The sequence below is a fragment of the Argiope bruennichi genome, chromosome X2, assembly GCF_947563725.1.
Source record: "Argiope bruennichi chromosome X2, qqArgBrue1.1, whole genome shotgun sequence".
In the NCBI taxonomy this organism is placed as follows: domain Eukaryota; kingdom Metazoa; phylum Arthropoda; class Arachnida; order Araneae; family Araneidae; genus Argiope; species Argiope bruennichi.
In genome coordinates, this window is record NC_079163.1 from 117331656 (window position 1) to 117357506 (window position 25851).

The 25851-nt window shown below is 26.9% G+C and overlaps 1 protein-coding gene across 2 annotated transcripts in view; it reads left to right on the top strand.

Moving 5' to 3' along the window:
- Positions 1–25851, top strand: part of LOC129960170 (carbohydrate sulfotransferase 1-like) — a 174997-nt gene that overhangs the window by 97969 nt on the left and 51177 nt on the right. The gene's annotated exons all lie outside the window — the stretch shown is intronic.

A 25851-nucleotide genomic window follows, 5' to 3' on the forward strand; every position in this document is an offset into this window, starting at 1 on the left:
AATTATGGTAATTCTTCTGAGAAAGAAATGATCTTGAATATTTTTTCTAAGTCACTATGGATTGTTTATTATCTTGTTTCATGAAAAAAGCGTATTCTTTTGTTATCAAAAAAAACTCTTGCATTGTTTGTTATTAAATAATGTCTGAGTAGTTCAGTAAGTTATATTTACGGAAGGAAAATCCTTTTGTTTCATTTATTACATTTTGCAGTAGACACAGTAATAAAAAATATCACCTTGTTCGAGATCCTTGAATGATATAAAGTTCTGCTCTTTATACATTTTTTTTGCTGTATCGTGGAATATAACTTATTCGAACTGTTTTTATTCGCATCATTCGATGATTCTTTTCTATGTTTCGTAGAATTTCCTATTTAACACAATATTAAAGGTATCCAGTTTTATTTCATACGAATTTTTTGATAATTCACATTTTCATTTTGGTACTCCAAAACAAGAGATAGGTAAACTTAAATGTATAATATAAATAAATAATAATCGTATTAAAATAAAAAAATATAGTAAAGAATAATTATATTCAAATGATTTAAATATAATCATTTGTTAATCTATTTCTTTTATTATTATTGTTTTCTTATATTTTAAAAATACATAGTGAATATTTAAATTAATTCTTGCTCTCTTTAGACCGAAATTTTGTTTAAAATGAAAAGATCCATTTTAATTTTTAATTTAACTGCGTGTTACCGATTTTATACCAGCAGAAATACAATTAACCTCTACATATAGAGCTAGTTATTCTGAGTCTTTAACAAAAATACTTTTGTTCGTGTAGAATAATTTAAATTTATATTATACTTATATTACAAATGATAGTGTCCTTGAAAACCCTACAAAGCAGGATTTTGTTTTTAAATGGAAAAAGGGAAATAATACTATTCCAATTTATAACCCAAACGGTTTCTTTTCTATTTTTTTTTTTTTTTTCAAACGGCTATAAAATTTTATTCTTAAAATTTTAACAGAATTTTTTTCTAATTCTATTTATATATTTTCCACAAAAATTTATCTTTGCCCCGAAATTTATCACTCATCAAAATCATTTTTACAAAAATTCATCATTTCAGACTTTAAATGTAATGATGATAACCTAATAATATTCACATATTTATTCTTTTGTTTTAAACATCTTGTAAGCATAATCTAAAAACAACAACTTATACGCATTTTCTATTCGTCTCACAGATATTCACAAGAAAAAGAACATTTTTAGCCTTGCTTATTTTTCTTAAACCTTCATAATCGATTTTTACCATAATTTGGAACACAATTACACCTCTGACGTCAGCATTTTGCCTGTTGTGCTTGTTAAACACCAACACTCTGGTAGAAAATAATCCTTATACAGGAATGAACTTTAATTCAAATTTTCTATAATCGCTCCTTTCTTAACGTATAATTCTGAACGTCACGAAAGTCATGTCTCAACGAATTCCAACTCATTCACTTACATAGCTCTCCCCCCAAGTAAATGAATTTTCACATCAAGTAATTCCAACACGTCTCTCATTTCGCCAGTTAATAGACTTCTGGTGCAAGTGTGTGTGTGTGTGCAGGTCAAAAAAGAAATTGCCGAATTCCCACTGGAAATATTGATTATTTTATTCATGCAGGGAAAGTTTTAGGCCATTATTCCGTGAGTTGGATAAGTAAAATTTGGTGTTTTTTTTTTATTTGTTCTTTTCATGAAATGCTCGTCAGGCACTTATAGATTCCCAGGTGAATTTTAAGTTAAGTGTTTCTATGATTTTCTAATTATCTTTGGTATAGATCAGGTGTTCTAATGACTGAGTCGATGAACTTCGAAAGCTCTTAAAAGCAATTTGTTAGTTTGCTAAATCTAGATGATTTCGCATACAATTGTTTAAGTTAAAATCTACTTTTGTGAAGACAATATTTAAAATTAACTGGATGCAAGGATAAAATAAGTAACCAACCCCAAAATGCACACTTCGAGATGTAGCCATTTATGAAAAGCAATAGAGAAAAATTTTAATGATGATTAACTATTATATCATAAGTAGTCTGTTGTGTAATATGTTAGAAATGGTTTAATTTTGTTCTAAAAAATGCACACTCTTAGGACAGTTTACAAAAATGACTCTAAAATCCTCAAATTGGTGGCTGGCATAGATTACCTAAATATTCCTAATATTTTAACAAAAATAAATTACTGTAATATTTTTTTATATCTATCAAATATTCAAATTTAACTGAGAACTGATAAAATTCTTTTCTTATTTAGAATAAAATTCATTTTTGAAAAAAAAATAATTAAAAAAATATTTATATTGACTTTAAAATTTCAAATTATTTGAATAATATTAGACAAAATGCAAGCTGTTTTTTACAGTATGATCCAAAAATCAATGTACCCATGACTTTACTAACAGCTTATGAGAATATGCAAATCATTGTGCCAGATGTCCATTCTAATCTTTGTCTAATAATTAGTTTCAATGTCGTGAAAGGTAGGCATGTACTTCAAGTTAGAAAAAATGTTCTAAATGGCGTAAAGAACTATATTTAATGTTGTTAGAGTGAATAAATATACTTAAAAAAATTAAGTTATCTAAATTTTTATATAACCCCCTCCCGATCCTGTTAATTATATTCAATAAATTTTTCTTGATGCACTAGCACTTGAAAAAAAAGAATGTTCCACATATCTGAGTCTAAAACTGACCGAATTATGAAACTTTGAATGTCGCTACTTTAGATAATCAACAGCCGCTTCGAGAAAGTTCTGCCGATCAATTTAAGATGTTTCCTCGAGGCTACCATAGATTAGCCGAAAATAAAGAGATTCAAAGATTGATAACTCAGTTAATTTCGATTACAAAAGAATGATGCTTCTTTTATTTTAAATCTTGTTAGCGTTTCAAGAATATTTTACAAAAAGTGACTAATAGAACCAGGGGATAACGTAAAAATTTAGATTTCATGATTTTTTTAGAGGAATATTTAATGAATCAAATAACATAAAATCTGTTGATTTATATTATTTAGATTTTTTTCGGTTGAAAATGCAAGTATCCAGAAAGTATATGCATATTACTAAAAGTTTAGGAATTAACTGTTAGACCATCCTGTACATATGTGCTTTCATGATAGATGAATTAATCTACTCATGTAAAACAACTTAATGATCTAAGTCAGGAGGTTATCCATCTATCTGTATGTATGTAAGCTGTTTAAGTTCCTCTATACTATTGTGGAAATTTTGGAAAATATTGCAATGAAGTTTAATGTAATTCCATGAGAATGTTACAAGATGTTTTTTATATAGGACATTACGTTTACAGATGCAAACAGGAGAACCACCCACACTTTGAATATTTACTGTAATTTTAATATGTTTTACATTAAATCATTTACATTCAGCCATAATTATCAATGTATGTTTTCATTTATCAAAAGGTTATTGTAAAATCATGGATGTGTTGAGTTTTGGATCATAATGTGATAAAATACGTCGTGCTAATCTTAAAATAGTAAATGTAAATTGATGGATAATTATAGATTCATAAAAAAACTTATTTTAAAAGGAAAATAATTATATTTTTTACGACTTAAAAAAATACAGCGTAATCCAATAATTAATTCTTTACTTTCCCGAAAATTTAAAAAAATTCTTCGTCTCAAGTATATATTCCAAAACTTTCTTTTTTAAAAAATAGTCGAAGAAATTCTTTTAAAAAAAGTCAGAATAAAAACTTAAGTTCTTAAAGTTGAAACTTTGAAGAAGCAAAATAAAAGAAAGTTCCATCCCGAGAGCTCCAAAGAAACACTTGAAACGGGTTTTGAAGCACGCTAATTTTAGAGAAATCTCCAAAAGAATTTTCAAATAAGAGTTCTGGCTTTTCATTAATTCGTTTTAACCACATTGTGTAGTGCTTTAAAACGCTACAGATTTACAAAACTAATTTTTACCTAAAGAATTTGTTTAAAAAAAATATTAAAACTCGTCTGCAGATATTTTAGCGTATATATTGCAGTTTATGCTTTCTGCACGTGTTTATTTTCACATGAAAAATTTCTGCAAAGAATTCATGCTTTTTGTTGCTTAGCGGAAGAAAATGGATCTTCCAAAACACGCACATTGTAAAAACTTTAGCTTTGTTTTCAGTAAACGGAAAAGGCCATTAAAGAATTTAAATGACTTTTATTTCTGGGAGCTCATTGCTGATGATGTTTTTAAAGATTATTTCTTTGCAAAAAATAAAACAAAGAGAGAGGGAAACCAACATCTAATGATGACTTTTTTTCTTTTATGAAATGATTAAATTTCTGCTTTATTTTTTTTCAGAGTATTCTCAAATTAATATGCTAATGATGTTCAACAAATTTTCTGGCAAACCTTTTTTTTTTTTTTTTTATCTAAATGCGTGTTTATAATTATCTATGCTAAAAAGTCGAATTGGTTAAGTTAAGATTCAATTTTTCCTTATTAGGTAAGAAAATAATTCAAATTCAAAACTAATTTGTGAAATTTGAATTAAATACACATTCAAAAGCTAAAGCATATGAGAACTCCAGAAAATTCAATCATTGGTTGCTGTTGAAACTTAAAACTACTTGGATTTAAAAATTGCCGATAAGAAGGAAGAAATGGCGAGAAAAAATCTTTTAGTTAGAAAAATTGTTGAATTTATTTTATTAATTAATAAATATTCATAATTTAGGTGAAAAAAATACGAACTAAAATTGTTGCATCTTTTCAAGAAGACGATAGAAAAGCTGATGAGATGTATTGAAATGAAATTAGAAATAGAATTTTTTCTGAGAGATGTATTTTAATCTATAAACGTGTTAAGACTTCGAATGGAATATCAAAATATTTGGGGGGGGTAAGACTGATTCAATCAAAAGAAATTTCATTTATTTTATTAAATCAAATAAATTTGACTTGTTAATTAACTTAATTAATTAATTATTATTAAATAAATCGAGACAATTAAGGTTTAAGATAAGAAATTGAAGCCTCTAGACTTTTGTGTCGTCTTAAAATTGGGTAAGAACGTGTCAACCTTCCCTTCAGCGTTAGGTGTTGGCATTTTGCTATCTCAAAAAAATAAAATAAATAAAGGAAACTAATAATTAATTTGATTATTAAAACTGTATTAAGGAATCAAAGTGTTTATTAAAAATTCTTATAATTTCTGCAGATAGTAGCTATAATCAGAGGTGGTAAAATAGCTTATGAACGCTCTAAAATTAATAAATTTGCTTATAAGTAGCCCTTCTCGCACCTTTATAACAGATTAAAATAATTTCGTAAATAGAAGGAGTAGATAGAGGCTGATGTCAGGAATAAATAATGCACTTCATATAATAGAAAAACTAAAATTGCATGAGACATGCGAATCCGTGCATGCCAATTTTCACCTTTCTAAGACTGATGATCTGTCTATCTTTTACATAATAAACTAATAAATAAGTTATTAAAAGATAATTGAAATGATTATTTATACGTCTGTCGCTAGTATTAATCCGTTTAAAATAATTTTAGAGCACTCACCTTTTAAAAATAAATATATTTTTAATTAAAACTTTCTTTTAGTCATTACTAGGCTGAAAGACTTAATTGCTTCCATAAAAGCAGTGAAATAAAATTTAAATCCAAAGGTGATTTTTTGATAACCATATTTAGGATGCTATATTTAAGGTTGCTGAATTCTAATCAATCAATGAATTCCAGATCATAAAAGTTTCGCAAAACTTTATGCCTTTGACTTTCCAAAACTGACGTAAAGATACACGCTTCTGTTGCTTTTATTACTAGAATATTATTATCATTTTACTTCTTAGTGACTTCGAAAATAAATACTTATACTCCGCGATTTATTACGATTCAATGAAGAGAAAAAGAAGCATCGTATTTTATTACGAAAATGAAAGTGTGTCGATCAGCCTCAAGTAGGAGCGAATAAAAAGATTTGTGTTCACATAGAACTAACTCCGAAGTAATAAATTTCCTCACGAAATAGTGACGCTCTTCCCAACGCAAATAGAATGAACGGCGGATCTCCTCAAGCGATGTGAGTGTCAACCACCTACTATACCATAATCCCCATGGTCATTTGGTCTCCATTAGTTTCACTGGGGAGTCCAAAACAAGGATTTTAGAGCTGCCAATTTGAAGATTGGGGTGAAAAGATTGAGACATCCTCTAAATTTCAGATTGGTTTTGGGGCATGTTTCTGACGACCAGTAAATTGCTGATGACACGCGATTTAAACCATAGTCTATGTCGTTTTGAAAAAAAAAATACCCTTTAAACTTGATTCTCTCAAAAGCAATTTTGAAAAAATTTCCGTTTATTGTTTAAAAGTAACCCAGCAATCTGAATAATTTGAATAGTAGGCAAAAAGTAATGAGATTTTTAATTAATCTGCATGAATAATTTTCTTTACTCCGTACCAAAAGGTGATTTTTTTCTGGTTGGTGTCAGTGATTTTCTATTATGAAAATTCTGCATTTTCACACAGAGTTGGAAATTATTTTAATGCAGTTTTTTTTCTTCAGTTATGAAATTTTATATCGTATTTTGTTTTCACCCCTGCAAGCCTTTCAACGAAACAGCTTTATTTGAACTACATATAACAGCAATATAAAAGCTGGTCTAAGTTCGGCCATTAATAATTTTACTAATACATTGTGAGATATTCATAGAAAGTGAAGAATAACGAATATATATATATATATATATATATATATATATATATATATATATATATATATATATATATTTGCTATTATCTTCTAAGTTTACAAACATAAGGTAAATACTGAACGAAATGAAGATATTATCAAAATATTTCTGCATGATCAAGCATAATCGGTTCAGATTAGGCTGAAACAGTTTTCTTTCGTTAAAAATAATTAAAGTATTTGTTGGCTATTTGTTTATAAAATGAGTATTTTTTTTCTCTTTATTTACTTCAAAGATTAGAAATCTTAGAGAAATCTCGAAACAGTGAATTTAATATTTATTACCTTTCAGGAAAGATACTTTATAAAAACAAAATAATGATAATATCAAGAAAATTAAAAGGAAAAATTCAATAATCATTTTAGAAATTTCTGCCCTAAAATTAATGCTCCCTCCCTGGCATCGTAGCAATATATGCAACTTCTTTGAAAAACGCTTACCAGTTTGTACTCAAATACTAAATATTATATTGAATGAATTAAAAGTCTTCCTTTTTTTAATAAAGTGAAAGCAATAAATAAAATGAAGTAATAATAAATTAAAACACTCATTATAATGAATATTTTTCAATATATTTTAACTGGTCGATGTTCATGTATCATTGATTTTGCTGCTTTTTCGCTCTATATAAACTTCTAGTATTTAAACCAGGTAAAGTTATTTAGAATTCAGAGCTTTTTCAAATTTTTGCAAAATTTGTCTAAACCTTTATATTTTTGCATCATTAAAAAATGTGTTAGCTCTGTACTGTATAGTGATTTATATTACAATATGTCCGTTTTGGTTTTTTAAAACTTAATTTTGAAATACTTATTAAATTAAAAATAAAATTCTATACATATTTTTTTTTACTTGATGAAAGATAATTTTTTAATAAATAAATTTGAATTGGAATTAAATATTAACTAATAAATTATTTTTCTTACATGCATAGATTTATCTGATTTTTAAAAATCGCATAGTATATAGATTTCAAGAACTTTCTTTTGACGATTTTCCTCTAATCGTTACGATCGACTTAAAAATATTATTTAATCTATTCCTATTTTCAACGAATTGATACTCAGCAAACGCTATTTATATTCTCGACAAAATATCCATGCTTCATTTCTCTTCAAGTGTTTGTTGAAACAAAGACTTCCTTTTCATGAAACCAAAGCAGTCTCAGTGATGGAGAGCAAAATGTCGACCGAGTTGTTCCGTTTACACAAGAAATGAAAGAGCTCTCACCTGAGTCACGCGACGCAGAAACAAACGAAATTTCCCTTCAGTGAGCATTATACCAACAGTCAGAAAGCCTTCGAATCTCCGAAGGTAATAAAGAATGACATTGCTGGTCTGTGTGATCATCAGGCATTATACCTCTTTAGCGTCTTAAGGGATCCTTTATTGCACTTTCCTTCGCTCTTTATTCGCGCATTATTTCTAATATTAGAACTACAGAAATGGGTCTTGTTTCCAGTTTGTTAGAAGTTCAGCAGCTAACTCACTTTCGTAGCTATGAGGACTGAACAAAGATGAGAAGATATTTCTTTGCCTTCAGGTAAGAAAACCCATAAAGGTCCTTTCTATAAATACTACTTGCTCCTAATAAATAAAAAGAAAAAAAATGTCATTTCGCACACTGCGTTCCATCTTTAATTAACTAGAACAAATTAATTGCTTCGTTGAAATCTGTAGGATGTAATTATTTCTTCCTTGTACAATCGTATAACAAACGAAATTACTATTGATTACTTATTCATTTACGAATGTTAGAGATCGCATCTTAATTAGGCTTATTGAAATTTTCTTTAATCTGTTTTGAAACTAAAAAGTACTAATGGTTTTCAGATGGATTCTATTATTCTGTAGTATGAACCGGTTGAAAATCGTTTTCAGAACAGAACAGTAATAAAATACTTTGTTTTAAATCTATTTTGCGAGCAAGGACTTTTTTTTTTAATTTTAAATCCCTTTCCTGAATAATTTACATACATTATTGAGGCAATTTATATATTATTTATCGTCTTTCCAGCAGACTTGGAGATTTGAAAAATAAGCTATAAAGAATATAATAAGAAATTCATTAAAAAACGTTCATTTTAGAAGTATGCATTTGTTCTTTTTATCCTACTTTTTTTATCCTTTTCTTAACCATTTTTTACTTATTTGCTTATTGTTCGCATGGTCAATTTTGTTCCACAGAGTTCGTCTAGAGCACAACGGCAGGTGGTTTTAGACGTCGAAAAGCTTTTATTCCCACGAAAACGGTATTACGCATGAATTTTTATTTTTATCGTTCTCGTGATCACAAATTTCTTTGTTTTCAAGCTTAGTGTGAATGGCAGTTTGTGTTGTACTCTCTATTTACAAGGTTGAGAAGATTCAATGGATTACAGCTGAATACGACAATGAATGAAGCAATACTGACATCAAAATAAAAGTTACATCTTTTTCGTTTTATTTATAGAAATGAAAGTTATTTTTTTAAAAAGGGAATTTAGACTGTTTCAATGCGAAATAATTTAATTATTATAAATACTTTGTTCTTTCCCTAAATAAAAATAATACTAATTCTTTTTCTCAAAATATTCAGTAAAATAAGATATTTTTTATATATATACTGTATTTGATTTTTAAAAAATTCAAACTACACATTTTAGCTATGAATTTAAATTCTTGTGACAATTTCTATGAAAAAGAAATGAGCCTTTGTTGTTAACTTTTAATGAAAGGGAAATAATTCATTGATATACAAAAAAAAATAATATAAAATGTTTTTGAAAAAATAATCTGCGCTTTAAAAATACAAGAAATATGCAAACAAATATTATATGTTTATAGCTATAGATATTGGTCTTATTGTTTTATTTGTAATAAAATAAGAATATTCAAGATAATAACTATTTCTAATGTCCTCAGGTATCTGTACGTTGTTTAAAAAGATTGAATTTCATTTTATTTAAAATATTATGATACAGGCATTTTTAAATAATCGTATTTTTGATTAAATAAATTGTTTCAAATCAAATCAAAATCAAAAATTAAAAATAAATAATTTCATATGTAAGTTCTTTCTCAATGTCTTAAAATGCTGTTTTTTGAGTTGACTCATAAAAATTGCTACATGTTACTAACTCTTTCAATTATTAATTATAAATTAATAATTGAAAGTTTATATATTAATATAATAATTTTGAATTAGTTATAAACTATTTACAATCCATATTTGGACACTAATAAGTAATAATTTTTCATTGTAATACCCGTCCGATCTTTTAACATTTTAAAAAGGTAATTTTTAAAATTGTTGAAAAACAGAAAATTCTCTTTATATAATTATGTGAACATGAATATTATTAATTATAGCAAAAAGTACATTTATGAGACAATTAAGTTTTTATCTATTCTTTTATAATATAAATGAAAGGTATAAAAATATAATGTTCTTCAAAATCAACCTTTTTTCAAAGGCAAATCTTTCAGTTGCAAATATAATCATTGGATGGAAATAATTAGATTGAATGCTTTGTATGATGTAATAGCGTAAACCTTAAATTTCAAAATCTAATAAGAAATATTACTTCTACTCTATTTAACATTATTTCTGACGAAAAATTAGCTTTCAACTGAAAGATCTAAGTAACTTCGAATCCAGTAGATCTTCCACATAAAATAGCATTTGAAATATGTATTTACATCTGCTTTGCACAAAATTTGTATTTCAAAAAAATAAAATAATGTTTGCTTAGATTATTTCTGTTGTTTTTCGATCCCTTTCTCATTTCAATAAAATCTTTTGCCTTTCTTTGTTAAGCTGACTAAATATTTACTAGACATTGACCTTGGAAATGTATTAAATGGTAACGTTTCATTTTCCGTCCTCACTTTCTTTTATTTGACCAACTGATGGGAAAAAGAAATAATCTCATCCAAGAAATTTTGAATTTTTTAAAAATGAATTTTCGCACTCTTCTGTCATGATAATTGCGTTTTATATCACCATTTCAAGAAAATACATTTCTATAAACGAAATAATATATTTGTTATTTTTTTAACAATGACAAATTCGTAGTATTGTTAAAAATATTTCCATGCGCTTAAAAGATAATAATCGGGTTATTTAATTTAGGCATTTCTAAACAAAATAACCAAGAAACCATCTTAAATTAAGATATTTTAGTTTAATTAATTTCTAATTTTCTGAACGCGGTTAAATGTCCGGTATATTAACTACAGGGAAATTTAATAAAAGATGATATACGAAAACTTAAATAAAATATTGTAATTCAAAATAATTTCTTGATTATTTTGTTTATAAATGTTTAAGAAATTGAAACAAGAATATCCTGTGAGAATTTTCTTAACTCCAACATTTTTCTTTATAACGGCAGTTAAAAAAAATCTCATTATAGATAATCAATTACCTATAATGATATTTCTATCAATAAAAAACATATAGTTAATTTTTCATTGCTGTTATAAAACTAATGTCTATGAATTAAAACAATAGCCATAATAATTTGTACTTTAAATTATTATTGTTATTCAGTAGAAAAGCAACTAGATTTACATATTGCATAAAAGTTTACTGCGTAAACTTCCTTAATATACATTCGCTTTGTTTACTGTATGAAAGCATGTGGATTAATCTTACAATATTAGAATCACATAAGATTATGAGCTCTTTGTGTAAAATACACCGTTCAATTAATCAAAGTTTACAATATTTTTCTACAAATAAAACACACCAATAAGAAGGGAAGGTATGTTAAAATAAATTTCATTCGTTTTGCTTTATCCGTATTATTTTTAATTCATATCTTTATCCCTATTTTGAATTATTTCATCTAGAAATAACACGATTTGTGATAAATATTTTAGAAAATTTTTGCAAATATTTTAGAAATGCCGAGTGGAAAAAAATTTATATCCTGAGTTGATTTTTTTCGTAGACATTTTCATGAGTAGGACTGAAATATTCTGTAGACTTCTTTCAGTACGAATATTCAATATATCTAATAACAAATTATTTGAAAATCAAATCGCGATTTTTATAGTATCTAAGACAGAATAAATATATGTTTTTATAATTTAATTGGTATCATTGTATTAATTTATGTTCTAAAATTTTCTTTCAAATCTATCATCCATTATTTTATAAGAAAATAGCCTTTTAAAAATCTGTAAAAGGTAAATATAAATAAGCAAAAGAAACATCGTTTTTAATTTTAAATAAATACATTTTTATTTGAATGAATTAGTTTTTAATCTGTATTCTTCATGTGGGTCTTATTCTCTGTTTAACGGCTTTTCAGTATAATAAATAATAAACCAGCTAATTCTTTAAGATAACAAATAATGAAAGATATTACATGAATTTCATCAGAAAGATTGGAATGTTAAAATTCAATATCTCCTTTTTATACAGAAGTTCGGCAAATAAAATTTCCCCGTGAAGTTGATAATCAAAATATAAATAAAATTTAATCAGTACAAAAGTAAACTTACCACTTCCAGATTTCTTTAATAGCTACTTTATCTACGATTTGATCATTTATTTCTATTTCCATACTTCCGGTTGTTAAAATAATTAATCCTGTGAGAAAATTGTTCTTGAATTTCCAGTTCTCATGGTCTTAAATTTCTTTCTGAAATACTGATCTAAGCTTTCGTCTAAAAAAAAAAAGGTAACATCGATATGAATCAAAAGAGAAATTTCAGCTTAATTTAATTTCTTATGAATTATTTCAAATTAATCAATGTATGAGTATTTCTTTTCTGCGCTTTCTTTGAAACTTATGGCAGTAAGACTGTTATTAAAAAACCCCAAGGGAATCAAACCTAAGATAGAAGTGAAACAAAGCTTTACTTAAAGAAATCAAATTGTTCTCGTCTAATAAATTTATTTCATCGTTTTGATAGATTTTTCACTTTCTAAAACTTAATTTTCGTTTCAACGTTATTTCAGAAAATTTAAATGTTTGCCTAATGGGCAAATTTCTTTTTCGTGGAATTTTAAATCAAATTCTTATAATTCTTTTTGTTTTTACTTTAAAAAATGAATTAATTACAAATCTTAAAAGAAAGCGCGTTAAAATGACGTGTAGGACAAAATTTATCTTAAATCAAAGACTTTTTTCCTATCAAGTTTCTTCCCAAATATTTCGTTTCGTAGGACTTAGCATTTACTGCCAAGTTTAATTGTTCTCACTTCAACGTGGAGTAGAAGTTAGGGAAGCAGACAATACATTCTGATACCTTCATTCAATTGATTCGGTTTATGAGATCCATTGTCATACATACATCCTGCAGTTTCAGAAAGGTGTTTTTTAACAAATCATACCAAATCTTGCATTCCCTACCAAAATTTTATTTCATAATAAACAAATTTAATAAAAACAGTATTTAAAAACACACAATTATTATTGTGCTAAAAAGTTGAATTTTTATTTAATTATTTTTCCTATTTTAATTTTTAATTTATATCTCATTAGTATAAATATCATGGAAATAAAATCAGTTTTTCTGAAATTCAGTATCAAGTACCGCCATGGGTACGGAATCAAAATTAAGGCAAATTTCTCATTTATACATATCAAAATATTGTAATTATTAACTGCTATCGAGAATATATAAATGATAAAATTTTCAAAACTCGAGACAATCAGAAAATGAAAGTAAAATGACAACATTTTATACAGTACAACATCTTATCTTTTAACATGAAAGAAAACATGTGAAATAAAAGTATAAAAGGCGCATATGCTGTAAGCATATGACAAATTGCAACCCATAAGTTTTGCAATCACATTTGTATAGTTCTTGTCTTAATGAAATTATTTACAAATTCTATTTTTGAGAAAGAAAGTTTGATGTAAATTAGTTTTTCTAATATTTTCTATTATTTTCGTAATAATATTATTTTAATTCAAGTATTTAAATTCTGACTAAAATTTTAAAAAAAAATATTTTGAAAATACTCCATGGCATAATTTTTTAAGAAGAGTATAAAATATAAATTATCCAATCTTCATTAAATGTTGAAATCAAAACAAAAATTAAAATCAATTAATTTCAAACTAAGGGGTTTTTCGAAAAGAATTTTTGGATAATTTTATCGCCTACGTAATTAAAAAAAGAACTTTCATTGTCAAAAATTCTGCAAAAGCATTTAGGGGTATTTCATTCCTAGAAAATTAAATTTCATTAAAAGTATTATAACCAGAGATTACTTATTAGAAATTGATATTCAGTCAAAAATAGGAATTTTCCTTTATAATATATACTTTTATGAACAGTGGTTTCATTATAGCTCAAATTAAAGCAGTCTCATTGCTTCCATTAAAATGACTTTATTATTATTATGCATCACTAAGTATATCTGTTGAACCACAATTACTACTTGAAACAAAATTTAACCCTACTAATAATAGCCCTATAATCGATCTAAATAAATGGAAACAATGACAAATCTTTTACGTTTGCTCAGTCGTCCGGAATATCAAATTTTCAATAAATCCTTTCTAATATGGTTCTTGGACGAAATTACTATTTATCATCAAGAAGTTTATGGTTTGGTTAACTGATATTGCGAAATATAAATGTACTCATGCTAAACTGTGTTAGAATGTCATATATATATATATATATATATATATATATATATATATATACTATCTTGATATCAGATTACCAACGATTACACAACTTACAACAATACATAGAACAGAAGTCAGCATACAAGCATAATATAAGATTTGAAGAAATATTTTATTATATATTTGAAGGTCTGTTTGTTGATTTGTAGTGAAACAAATTAGTATTATAATCAGTCGTATTTATGACTGACATTCCCTCCGCCCCATAATAAAAGTAGCAAAAGAAAATAAATACAAAGCACAACATTCATAATAAAAAAATTATATTAAATTAAACAAAAAATTGAAAAAATAAATTCTAAAATTTTATATTGAGTATTTAGATAGTTTTTGCATTTTCAATAATTCCGTTATGCATTTTGCGCCTGTAGCTGCAAAGCTCTGTTTTCTTCTTTTCCTTAAGAAATGATTTGATGGTACTTGAAACTGGCTTTACGGATTAGATTTGGGAGCTTTAATGGAGTGATCTTGTGGTGTCTCTTCTACTAAGAAAAATAGGACTAAATTTTTCAAATTCTTCTCCATAGTTTTTCCATTTATGCTCACAGTTTTGTTTTTTAAAAGAATCAACATTAGCATAGGATTCGCCTTGACAATTATTTTTGGATGCAAATTTCCAAATTCTTGATTGATTCGGTCTTGAAATTCTTGAATTGATACGTTCATTCTGTTGCAGTTAAATTGCTTGGCAACTAACGTAATTTCACCTTTCTGTAACTTTTCATTTTTCTTTTGATGCATCGAGAAGTGGACATCGATCTGTGCTTGACAATTCTTTCTTTTTTTAAAAAAAAAGAAATCTAAATTTGCAATGCATTGGTATTCTGCTGAAATAAAATAATCGATCAGCGGATGAAATTAGAAAAATAGTTATAATTCGTAATAATTATGTTAATCTAAAGATTGAAAGGTGTGTCAAAGAAAATGATAGATGTCACGGAGCTTTGGTTTTGATTGACGGCTTCGCTATTTTGAGCTTGTATATACATTCAACAATGATTTCCATTTAAATATTTATTGATACCATTATTATGGAACAGAGGGATTATATTTTCATCTCATAAAACATCATTTTAGAGATAATAAGACTATATCCAGTATATTTGTCCAGTATATAGTCCTCCACAGCTTTTTTTTTTTTTGCTTTGTTCGGCAAAAGTTGCGTAAATCAATATAAATTAATGTAAATGATGCGGGAAAAAAGAAATTTTCACTTAACTTTCAATTAAAATAATTTAACTAAAAATGATTTATTTAAATAATTTTAAAAATTCCTTCTAATGGAAGGAAAAAGATAATAAACAAATCCTTTTGTTGACCAAGATTAAATTATTTAAAATTACTTAAGGAAATCAAGAATATGATATATATACAAAATTCTGCCAAGTGCAAAATTTTTGGGGTGTTTTTTGTTTGTTTGTTTATTCATTTTGTCCATTTGTTTGATGGTTCTTCTACATTTTAGCGGAATTTTTTTCAGCATTACAAATATTTCTTAGCATTTTAAATACATTACCATAGCAATAGTATAAAAAAATGACCTAGTTATAGAATTACGAAATTATCTCATATTTTTGTTTTAGCTTTTTATGTAACGTATTTAACCATTCAATTCGTTTAAAAAAGATACTTTGTAAGGTAACCGCAATAGTCATTTCTGGTATGCACCAAATTTTAAAATTATATAATAACAGAAATGATTTTTATGCTTTTTTGTAATAAAAATTATTACGAATTATTACACTTTTGAAGCTTCAGCCTCTGCTTCAGATGCATTTTCATTTCTCTGACATAACTTTTTGAATACATGCTTTTAGGACAAAAATTCTATTCTGCCTATTTATTAAGAAATTAGATGATCTGAGTTATCTGATTATTCGAGAAAAAATAAATGTATATAATAATTGAGTATTTTTTTTATTTTCCGTTTGAATTCTTAAATGATTTCAGTAAATAATTCTTAATCCATTAAGTAAAAGATTTATTATAAATAATTATGACACCATCCTACTGTACGATTACAATGAGCTGATCATAAAAAATGCCTCTTTAATATTAATTTCGAAACCACTGTAAATTGTTCCAGCTCATAAGCAATAAAAGCTTTGAATAGAGTAATATTTCCATATGTGTGTTGCATAAATTACTTTTACATTTTGTATTTAACTTCAATAAAATATTTCGTGTTACAAATATGGGGAAATGCAAGAGGCAAACACTTCGAAATTTATCACTCCTTTAAACTTGTCAAAAATCAATCTAATATGAAATTTTAAACTCTTGAATTTAAAATGCTCATATTTGCATTTCTAATTTTCAGTCTGAATAATTCAGATATCTTTGTTAGAAAAAATTCCCAGTATTTTTATTTCGAAGGAAATCATTATAAAGATATGAGGGAGAATATGTTAAAGTTTGAAGACTTAAATTTATTTTATTGCTTATATTTTGCTTTACATTCTTCCGAATACTAAAAAGGCATAATTTAAAGGTTGTGAATTACTTGCTACTAAATGTTGCTTTATTAATTATGATTAGAGTTTGAGGGTTTTCTTTTTGGTAGATTCAAGAGATGTTTGCTTTCTCTTGGTTTATTTTCCTGCCATAACTGTCTACAGCAGCCAACATAATCTTAGACATTCTTTTGTACCATAGAAAGTATTCTATCCCTTATTTCTTCCTTCTTAATTACATTCCTTACTTCTTCTTTCTGAATTACATTCTGAGTACGTCTGAGAGATTAAGTCTCTTAAGAATAAGGAGAGCAGATGGAATTCTGATTTCGAATTTATGGATAAAGCTCTTATATGAAGTACGTTTTATAATTATAGTCAATAATAATTGAAGAGTTACAAGCAACTATTTAACCATTGAATAACATATTTCTATGCATTCAACAGCTTTAGGAAGAACTCAATACTTTAAACTACTATTCCCTTTAAATACAGAATTTCATTGCACGAAATATTAAATGAAAAATTATGTTTAAAGCTATATTCTAGCAAATTATTTCAGTTACTTTTAAATGCGCCAGGATCATAACTGGGAATACTTAATTAGACGCTATGATTGAAATTATATTTTCTATCCCACTACCAATTAGATCTTTCACTAATTAAAATTATGATTACTTCTCCTCGTGAATAAAAACTACACAAATATGTGAATAAAATATACCAGCTGTAACACAGTGTAAATCTTATTGTTCAAAAATTGAGTATTTACATTCAACGTTGGCTTGTGAAATAAAGTTTCAGAAGTGCTCCAGCAATTCTCGGGAGGAAAATGATTTATAAAAAAAACTTTATATGCAAGAAAAAAATACCGGATGCATTGAACTCATGACGCATGGAGAAAAAGGTAAAAAATTTAAACGGAAGCTCATAAATATCGCACAGCAAATTTTCTCCTCAAAAATCAAATAATAAAAATATTTTTTTAAAGTTTGCTTCCAAACTCTAAATATACAAAAAAGTAATTTCTGTATTTTACTTTTCCTGCGATGTAGTCGCTATTTTTTTTTTTTTCTGTTAAAAGGCAGAACAAAATTGTATTTGTTTTTTATTCAAGTGAAAGTCTATTTTTTTATTCAAGAATGCATTTTTGCACTTTGCTTGATTAGAAATGAACTTCCTTCCAGCCGTTAGTTAGTTATATCAAGTCATATCAGTTTAAAGTCAATGATTAAAAAATCTAAAAGATATTTAATGAAGTGTTGAGAAATCAGGACAAAAACACCTTTTAATTTTTATAGTGAAAAGTGAAATGAATTTGGCTGTTAAATATTACTGAAACTAAATATGTACATAAAAAATAACAGAATGAATATTTAAGTGGCTTTCGTTTCATTCTTCTAATATCTTCTTTAATTTATTCTATTGAAGGGTATCTAACATTTACTCTCATAATTTTTTACGCTTAAGCATAAAGATAATTCTCATTTAAAGAATAATCATTTCGCAAATGTTTAAGATTTTTAAAAATATAAGGTAACAAATGCAAAATAAAACCAGCCATTTCTTGATGAAATTATTCATTTAAAAGCGTAAAAGGAATTTTAGAATTTCTTGAATTATCTTAAGCATCATATTATGCATATACTCATTTAATGAATTATCATTCTAAAAACATTTAAAGATTTGGGCAGGATATGAAATAATAATAACAGAATAAAACGATCAATATCTTAATAAATTCCTTATTTAGAGCAGAGAAAAACTCACAGAGTAAATTTAAGAAACTTGGTGAATATCGTTTCTCTCTTTTTGTGCCGTATGTGAATAAGATTGAATTGTTTTGTTAACAATGCAATGCTTTAGGACTTGTTTCTACAGAAATAAAGTAATGTTATTGCACTTAATATTACTTTCAATATATCTGATTAATAATGATTAAAGTTTTCGACATTTTCAAAATCACAAAAAGGAAAGCGTTTTACAGAAAAAAAATATTAAAACAAGAAAATCAACAAGCTTATATAAATTCTTAAAATTATACCGCCAAGATCGCAGCCTTTTATTTATTTAGATTCCGCTAACCGAAAAGAATCTAAATGTCATGATCAGAGACACAAATATATTAAAAATTAATAATTAAATATACCAATGAAGGAAGTTCCACTAACATATCAGTTAAAACATAGAAAAAAGTAAAAAATTTGCATCAAAATCACCATTTAATGTCTCTCTTTAATTGCTTTCTTACACACAATAGTTTTCCTTCAAACCTCGCCAAATGCCTTTAGTATTACAAGAAAAAACAAATAAATGGCGAGTTAGCGTCCAAGAATAACTTAGCACGAGTTACAAGCTGCCATGGCTTAAATCCAAATATTAACGATTGCTAGTAACCTCAACGACCTGAAGTACGTGAATTGCCTATTCAAAGATCTCAATGATCGCATGCATTCTGCATAGCATTTGATCATGTTGCCATGAACTATTCATAATATAGAGCTACATAGTTATATCCAGGTGAATTACGTATTTTCCATCCTGATTAGACTAGTACTTGTACAGTAATAGGTGCTGAAGCTGTTCTCAAACTCTGAGTTAAGCTTTAATAGGTAAGATAAACCACGAGTGTATTAGCATTATTATGCAATTATTATAGCATTCTAATTGTGATGGCTTCTCTGGCAGTTTAAGTTGTAAAGAGAAAGCAGAATAATGGAGCTCAAAGAAGTCAAGTAAAAAAGTTACAAAAATGAATTACGAGTTTATCTAGAACATTTATGCTTCATACTTTGGAAAACTGGAAAAGTAAATCTAAAACTAGATTTCATTTTATATTTTACGTTTATAATAATAGAGTATGTGACCTAATATGCTACGATAAATTGGCTCCTGAATAAAAGCAAAAAGATTTGGCAAATTACATTTCAATATGTTAACAAAAAAATTCTTTACTGAAACTTGTAACATATAGATTTAAAAAAAGAATGCCAATTTTTACTTTTTCGTATACGAAGGACAAAAGAGAGTTGTAATCGTTAAACAATTCTAACTCGAGATACTGACGAATCTCCATGTTTCAGACTTCTCGGCGTTCGAAAAATACATTTTTGGAATTATGTCTCTGAACACGTCAACTTTAAAACGCTTCGAGCTAGATGCATGAAATCTGTATTTCATATTTACAAACATTTTAAAATTTCAATCAAATTTTAAACGAAATACATTCAGTTGAAGTCTACCTGTGCAAATATAATTTAACAACAAAATGAAGAAAGATAGTTGAATAAAATTTATTCCACAGATTTATCATCTAAAGTGTAGATATGTATCAAATTTGGCACCAGATTCGTCAAGGAGTGGCCGTCATTCTATTTGTTCCATTTGTAATTTCACAAGCCTGAAAACGCGATCATTCAAGAACGCAATAACTTAAATATTTTTCAATTGGTATACGATTTTGCGACTACAATTGTAGCTCAGTGCCAAATTTTGATTTCATTCGGTCGGGAAAAAGGTGTACAAAATGAACATTCGGTTTTCTGGTACTTGTGCATTAACCGCATCCCAGCACATTGATTAGAGAATTTGTGAGGAAGTTTGGGGGAGACCACTCCACTGATTTAATGAATTTTTATTCTAACGAAATTATTAGCACTTATTATTTATTTTGGGACAGAAATTGGAAGTCATTTCGAAGAGTGGTCTCATGACGAAGACAACTGAGCTACTTCCCTTTTCAATTTTCAAATTTATGACCAGGGAAGGAGAATTTACTCGAATTAATTACACATTCACAGCTTGTCTTCATTGGAATCTTGTCTCGAATTCGGAATCCACCGAATCTGCCGCCAAATAAACAACTAGTACACAGATATTGCTAAGTTAAAAATAAAAATGATTGTAGCAGGTTCCCTTCAAATATATTAACGTCAAGATTCACTAAGCAACGAATTCCCTTAAAGTAATTATATTAATGTCTTGTCTTAGTGCAATACGAGGTCTATTTGGGGACGGTTCTCGTAATTTTGGATCATGACTTAAATAGAAATAGAGATATATATTAACCATAGATGAAAAGATTCTTCTTTGTGTTACATTTTTTTTTGTACATTAAATCATTTAAAATCATTTAAGACTCAAATGTTCAAATTAATTCAACATCATAATTACATTTCTTCTTATTGCTTTCACTTTATTTATTTCATGTTCATTGGAGAAAATTATTACTCGCTTCAAATCTCCAGATCTAAAGAGCTAACATCACCTAATTTCATATTTCAGAAAATAATAATGCTTTATACTTCGATTAAATAGCCCTATAAAGCAGAAATACTGAAACATTGCTTCAGGAGAGTCAAAATATAAAACTCTCAAATTTCTTCCTCGTAAATAGTGAAACATTTAAAGATAAAATGCCTAATAATATGTATAGATATTTTACAAAGTATCAAATATCATTGTTTTTAATTCTTATTTTCAAAGATATATTTTATTGCCATAAATTGTATACGAATCCGGCTTCTGTGTTGTCTATCGTTTCGAATTGTTTGTATTTCTAGATGACAAAGAAGCTAAACATTGAGATTTTAAAGATAAAACACGTATGCTTTAGTTAAAATAACATTTATTTACATTGTCTCGAATCGTCTTACTGCAACAAAAATTGTTTGAATCGTTTGTCATATTCAAACACTTCATTTTTATTAATAGCTAATATTTGAAATTCTATTTACAGAGCATTTATTATTTGCACATCAGATCTGAAAATTTTGATCGGTTAAATCGCCAAAAATTATTTTCTTTTAAATTAAGAGGAATTTCGAAGAACAATTAAAACCTAAAATTCAATCCTTTGTATTTTAGATTACTTTCATTATAATAGAAAAAGAGAAAATTGAGAATTTTCTGACATTATTTTATAGTCTTGCCAATTACATTAAGAGGTTATTTTGACTAAAAGAAATCTAATATTAAGTGCACTGCATTTCAAATTACTTGAACGGAAATAATTATAATGGAATGTATTAACACTGTTCAAATAAATTTTACTTATGTGAAAGGTGTAGTATGAATTCTGGTTAAATAATAGTATTGTAATCAAGCAGTAAAGCAAAAGAATAATAAATAAATCTTTTTTCCTCCATTATATGGATTTGTAATATTTTTTCTCGGATTGGCCAAAATCCAAGTAAATCAAAGACAACCGTCACGGTTTTGTTTATTTATTTTACATCTGAGGCTGAGCTATCTTCCATAATGACCCGATGCTGTTTTTCTACAATGTTTCTAGTAAATGGCGATTATGTGAACATTTCGGAAAAGAGTGGTCTGTCTGAGGCGTTCCCGAATATTCCTTTAAAAATGCTATCTCCTTTCCCCGCTTAAAAGTTGTGGAGTTTGATCAAGGTCATGAACGTCAAAGCCCTATTAGAATTTTTATTATTATTATTTTCAGAATCTCGCGCATGAACGTTTTGTGCTTCGTAGTATAGTGGAAAAAATCCCGAAAACGCATTTCTATGCTTTTTTATCGTACAATTGAAACTAAACTTTGACACGGAACTAAATTTCAATAACAAGATCACATATCAAGTTTCATGAATTTAAATCATTCTGTTTTTAAGTTATCGTGTTTACATGCATGCGAAATTATAGACGGACAGACAGTCAACGCCTTGAAGTATTTGGTTTAAATTTGATAAGAATATACACTTCAGATGCTAAATATGCGCATCAAATTCTTTTTCTTCCGATTCTTTAAGTTTTGTAATATCGTGTTCTTTTATCTGGCAATATATCAGACAGACTTCATTTAAAATTCGATAGAAATCTACAATTATTTCTAGAATCTCTTTATTTCTAGACAATATAAATTTAATTTATCTAGCTCAAATCGATTTTGAGGGATCGTGTTCATAGACAGGCAGATATAATTCAAAATAAATATTTTTCGGGCTCAAAACATTCAGTCTGAAACATAGAACATCGTCAAAATCTCAAATTTGGATATTTTTTTTTTAAGATTGTAATTCTTTTTGTTGCATATTTCGCACACGAGAAAGTAAAAATTAGCCTTTTCCAGCTCAATAACGTGAACCTAAACAATACTTAGCCCATGTGAAACTAGAAAAACAGCAATCATCCCTATCTAAATATCTTGAAATGGAGCAATGCTGATATCATGCATGGAAGTCATACGAAAACGAAAAAAAAAAAAAAAATAGTTATCCTTAAATAAATATTATTAAGAGAAACTATGCCAAAGAAATGCCATTTTCATTTAATTCAGTAGTTATTACTGATTGTAACGAAAGGTTTTAGAAATTGAAAAAGAAGCTTTAAATCTTCTGAGAAGAAAACTTTTGAATAATTTTGTGTTTAAAGTCTGTGTAGAAAGTTCAATAGTTCAAGAAGTTTCAATAGAAAAAGAATTATCGTAATATCTTCATCACATCTAATCAATTTTATGTTTTATTTATGACAGAATTGTATTATAGTGAATTTTGAAACCACACTTTGCTTTTTACAATTTTTGAAATATGTGGAATTACACCATTTTAAAAACACACATTTATACAAAAATTTAATGCTTTTATTTCTATAACAATATCAGAGAAACTCAAAATAATGTTTGTAAATCTTTCATCTAATCAAGAATTTAGTTCTAGCTCTCATTATAACTTGATTTGTGTTCACAGTCTCAATATTTAAATATTTTTAAATTATTTTTAATATTAAAATTAAATGGAATCGAGCATTTCTAGTTACTCACGTTTTAGTGAAATTTATTTCATTTATTCTGTCAAAATTAATTCTTTCTCTATATAAATATGTTATTCTATAAGTTATAATATCAATCAAAGTAAGTGATATATATTTTCTTTCATAATTTAAAAAGTCAAGTTTGTTGTTACATTTTTTACAGACATTTTAACTATAATTTTTTTTAAAAAAAATGACATTCATTCTTGATTAATCTGCCAGCACTACCAGTTTGCCTACATGGAAAAACACAGCAGTTTTTCGTATTTTCGCATTAAAAAGAAGAATATTGCTACAAAGGCATTTCAGTTGAATATAATCATTCAGTTTTAAGCAAGTAACAAATAAATGCCGCATAATAAACCTGAGTATTTAATTAAGTATAAGATAAAAAAAATAAAAAAGCTACTAGATAAGTTTCATTAGCTGAATAAAATCACACTAGCAAAAAAAAAAAAAAAACATTATTTAGGTTAATTTAAAATCATTAACATATAGAAGTTTTAATTCTTAATGAAGTATGCATTTACTGCCTAATTAACTTCTTATAGTAAAATATTTATTTTAGAATCAACTTATTAAGATTGGCATCACTTTTTGGAAAAGGAAATCGTCCGGAAAAGTTACAAATCCCACTTACCAATCCATTATGAATTCAACTTATAAAAAAAGGGTATTTCAACGATAGAGTGAAATTCATTTCTAATTATGAGTCGAATCTTTCCCTAAGTATTTTTTATATGTACCACAACAAAAAATTTTTAATAAATTATATCAAATTTTTTTAGTCTACATAGTTCTGAATATTAAATAAAGAAATATATGCTAGATTATTTTTCCGAGAAGAATCTAATTTGGTTTCGATATCTTATTCGCAAAGAGACAAATCAATACCAAAAAATCAATTCCTAATTTCAGGTGAGAACAAATGATTAATTCAACGAGAAATCTATATTTCTTATATTGAAACCTACAAAATTACATAATCCGCACGAAAAAGAAATTGCCTACCAACATATGCTTCAATCGGGTAATACTAATCTCTCAAAAGATAATTGCAAAGACAAATTGAGAGTTGAAGAAACCATTTCTTCATCGAAAATCGTTGAAGTTGCCCACCATCCTCATTTTTGTCTTTTCCGCTAGATTTGTTCGCACTCCTACAGACATAATCACGGTACTTGAGAAATCGATCTTTCAACGAAGCATAGCGCATCTTTCTCTCATTCTTTTTACGAATATCAGGTATTTAATAAATGAACGAGAACTAAATGTAACGCTCCAATCAGCCTGGACATTTTTGAGCTCTGTTGATTTTCTAATGGAAAAATATATAGGTCTCATTAATATTTTTATAAAATATTTCTGTATTTGACCTGAAAGAAGTGACTGATAAATTATGATGTATGAATTTTGGTTCAGTAATAAAAAATAAAATGTATTTATCTATGATTAAAGAAAACCTATTTTGCTACGCTTATAACTGTTTGTGAAAATTCGCAAGCATTTCGAAATTTTGATACTTCAATTCCATTCAAAGTCTAATCTTAAAACGAATTTTCTTAGAAAAAATTTAAAAACAGTGATATGAATCACTCAGAGTATTTTTTTCGAATCATGTAATTTATCAAAAATTTAACTCACCATAAGAAATAAAAATCGCGGCAAACATATTGATGACCAGTGAAATATAAAATTGTTGTTTTAAAATTAATTCACTACACACGAACTGGGTTGAAGAGATACATATTTTTCCAAAGAATAAATTATGCAAACATTATAAGAATCGACATCATGTGTTTCACCTGAAAATAAAGGTAATGCTTTCATTGTGACTTCAACCAGAGCATTTAACCATCAGTAATTTAAACGACTTATCATAATTAAAAGGCTTTATATATGTACTGTACAAATTATTGTAAAATATTTGCTAGTGATATTTTAGTCATTTATGATCAAGCTTAAATCATGTTTCCTCTAATTATTTCTGGTACACAAAATGATTTATACACATGAACAGAATATTAAGTAAAAATGTATTCTAAACAAGTTTAGCTTAAATACAACCTTCTTAAATTGCTTTTAATCCATTAACCTAAATTAGAAAATTTAGCCATTATTTATATGTTTAGCGAATTACTGCATCACAGTATGTTTTAGTGGACGTAACATATTAAAACTAATATTTTTATACGCACCTGTTCTAATGGCACATTAACTGTACTGAAATCTCTGACGGTGTAATTAGTGCTAC